Source organism: Penaeus monodon, chromosome 8, assembly GCF_015228065.2.
Source record: "Penaeus monodon isolate SGIC_2016 chromosome 8, NSTDA_Pmon_1, whole genome shotgun sequence".
Classification (NCBI taxonomy): Eukaryota; Metazoa; Arthropoda; class Malacostraca; order Decapoda; family Penaeidae; genus Penaeus; species Penaeus monodon.
In genome coordinates, this window is record NC_051393.1 from 52,620,509 (window position 1) to 52,624,389 (window position 3,881).

At 27.3% G+C, this 3,881-nt stretch overlaps 1 protein-coding gene across 1 annotated transcript in view; it reads left to right on the plus strand.

Annotated features, from left to right (window-relative positions):
* LOC119576443 (putative tyrosinase-like protein tyr-3) overlaps positions 1 to 416 on the plus strand; it is a 13,299-nt gene extending 12,883 nt beyond the window's left edge. Inside the window, exon 4 of the mRNA XM_037924155.1 lies at positions 1 to 416. This exon is cut by the window's left edge and continues 1,214 nt beyond it. The gene's annotated coding sequence lies outside the window, so the exon portion shown is untranslated.
* The last annotated feature ends 3,465 nt before the right edge of the window (positions 417 to 3,881 follow it).

Consider the following 3,881-nt stretch of genomic DNA (forward strand, 5'->3'; position numbering starts at 1 on the left):
GAAAATATATTTTTACATTTCTCTCTCTCTTTTTTTAAACAAATCTTATTGTGTTTACTCCCTCGCTTGATATGATTAACCTTTATTCTGTGATTTTCTATAGTCTTTATATTTTCGCATCTCATATTGTCTTGAAGAATGACTATGCGTTTCTGAATTACTCAAGATAAAATTTTAAGCGCGTTACCCCTTTCTATATAATTATTCAAGATAAATTATTGAGCGCGTTACCCTTTTCCAAAGATTATTTTTTTCTTTTTTAGACATTTCTTATGAGAAGAGTTACTGTAATAGTAACTTGGACTAATTAATTAATTTATGTTACTGTATTCAAACTAGACGAAAAAAAAATGGTTGTAATATTGTTTTAAAATGAAGCGCCATATCAGGCTGGAATATGTGTGTGTGTGTGTGTGTGCGTGCGTGCGTGCGTGCGTGTGTGTGTGTGTGTGTGTGTGTGTGTGTGTATGTGTGTGCGTGCGCGAGCGCATGTATACACATGGAGTATACCTGTCGTATTGTTTTTCCTATCTCTATTTTCGTCTTTGCTTTCAGCTGGCGATATAACGGGCATTAATAACATTTGGAAGCGTGGGTGAAAGAAATCGAAAGCCGGTCGTTTAAAGTGTTTTTAAAAAATCCTTTTGTTAAATAGAATACATTTTAAATTCTCATTTTGTCCTGGAAAGGTCCGGCTTACAACCACAAGTCAAAATTTTGTTCTCTCTTCTGTATATGCTATATATATACTGTGTATATATATATACATCTCTATACATATTATGCAAACAATGTTAAGAATCCTGTTATTTTTCGGCAACTTAACACTGTTTTGGCCCGAAGAGAGAGGTTGCCATATGCACTGTTTGCAACCATAATTTTATGGTCTGACTCGTGTTCATAAGAGCGATTTTTGTATTGTATATAACAACAGCTGCGCCATCAGGTGTTAGCTGTGTATGTGTGGTCTTCCTTTTACTTTGTGATCCTCGCTCTCTCTCTCTCTGTTTCTCTCTCTCTTTGTTTCTCTTTGTTACTCTCTGTTTCTCTCTCTCTCTCTCTCTCTCTCTCTCTCTCTCTCTCTCTCTCTCTCTCTCTCTCTCTCTCTCTCTATATATATATATATATATATATATATATATATATATATATATATAATATATATAAAATATATAATATTTTATAATATATATTAATATTTATTAATATATATAAATACATATATATATATATATATATTATATATATATATATATATATATATATATATACACACATATATACATATAATACAACATATATACATATAGATATATACACATTTATATATATATATATATATATATATATATAATATTTTATATATATATATATATATATATATATATATATATATATATATATATATATATATATATTTCTCTGTTCATAAGGTTCAAAAGGTAGAACACAACCAGTGAACATCGTGAAATACCCTCCCGTCCCCCTGTATATTAAGCATGACTGTATATTCATTGTACATTAACGCAACACTGAACTTGCATAACAGTTGACCTAAAACCTGTGCATAAAATCATTGAACTTTTCGTTATTGCTTACTTAAGGGAAGAACAATCTGTGTTTACATTTCGACACTTTTTCTCTCACCTAATTGATATTATTCATAACAATTATTAGGACATTATAAAAAGGCATTAGATTAGAATAACTTTTATTTATTTTCTTGAAAAAGCTACAAAATTATGTCTGTATCATAACGAATATGTAGATATTTGCTTTTTTTCATTTATTTTATAATAAAATGCAAGATAATAGACCCTGGTATTTTTTATTGCCTCATCCAAATCATTTGCAGAAATTGCAATACATTGAGACATGAAATAAAAGAGAAACGACTTTAGTAAAACAGAAACTGTAGTGAAAAAGTGCCATCGAACTTTTTTATAACTATGATAATGGTAATAAAAGGTTGTATCTGAAAGTAATTATAAAAGCATATGCAATAATTCTTATATTAGTGATAAAAAATATTGAAGGAAGATAGAGTGAGGCTAATAATGATTGATACTGTATTAGTGATAAAAAAATATATTGATTGGCGATTAGTGACAATAATTAATACTATATTATTGATAAAAATTACTGATTAGTGATTAGTGATAATAATTAATACTATCTTAGTGATAAAAGTTACTGAAGGAAAATAGAATCATGCTCATTGATAGACAGAATGATAATATTTACTGAAGCTATCATCCACCTAATTTCTAAAAGTTAATTGATCATTTGTTTAAGATAAATTCTAGCATTTAATAAATTATAATATTATAGACAAACTGTGAATGAATAGATAGACAGATTGGTAGATAAATAGATAGGTAAGTGAATAAATAAAAAGATAAATAGATTAACTAATTAATGTATAGATAAGCATTAGTAGATTGATAGATAGATAGATAGAGAAAGTGACTGATAGATAGAGAGATAGATACAATGATAGATAGACAGATAGATAAATATGAAGAGAGATAAATAGATAGATAGACAGATATATATATAGATAGAAAGATAGATAGATAGAGAGAGAGACAGATAGATTGATAAATAGATAGACAGATAGATAGACAAATTGATAGATAGAGAGACAGATAGATAGAAAAATAAATAGATAGATTGATAGACAGATAGATAGACATAGATAAATAGATAGAAAGATAGATAAGCAGATAGATAACATATGATGATATGATGATGATGATGATGATGATGGTGATGATGATGATGATGATGATGATGATGATGATGATGATGATGATGATGATGATGATGGTGATGATGATGATGATGATGATGATTGTGATGATGATGATGATGATGGTGATGGTGATGGGGGGGGGGGGGAAGAAGAGGAGGAGGAGGAGGAGGATGGTGATAATGGTGATAGTGATGATACTAATATAAGTAATAGTAACGGTAATGATAATAATAATATTAATGATAACAATAATAATAATAATGATAATAATAATAATAATAATAAATAATAATAATAATAATAATAATAATAATAAAATAATGATAATAATAATAATAATAATAATAATAACAATAATAATAATAATAATAATAATAATAATAATAATAATGATAATAATAATAATAATAACATCACTAATAACAACAATAACAACAACAATTATATCAACAACAATAATAACAACAATAACAACCGTATCAACAACAACGAAACAAAACCGCATCGCTACGCAAGGATCAAGGCGGGTCCCTCCTGCTCGGCGCATCGACAAGGCTATTCAATGCCCTTGAAATCTCCGTCATCTTATTCAGCCACGGTCAAAGACACGGCAAAGACGTGATCTGCATATGTATGTATATATATATATATATATATATATATATATATATATATATATATATATATATTTTATATATATATATATTATATATTTTTTTTTTTTTTTTTTTTTTTTTTTTTTTTTTTTTTTTTTTTTCTTTTTTTTTTTCTTCTTCTTCTTCTCTTCTTCTTCTTCTTCTTCTTCTTCTTCTTCTTCTTCTTTCTTTTCTTCTTCTTCTTTTCTTTTCTTTTCTTTATTTCTTTTTAAGATAGTCTGTTTATTACGCAACGTTGAGAGACTTTTCATAGATTTGTGGTTTGATGGGCAGGTAGATAGATAGATTGATAGACAGAATGGCGGGTTGATTTTCAGATACTAATTTACAAAACATTAATGAGCCAAAATATCAAATTGATTAATAAAGAGAATTTTTTTTAATGTCAGGTAAGCATTATTATCATTATATATATTTTTTTTACAGTAATTTTCAATATTTGTTGATAAGCGAAATCTGCCTTTTTGGTT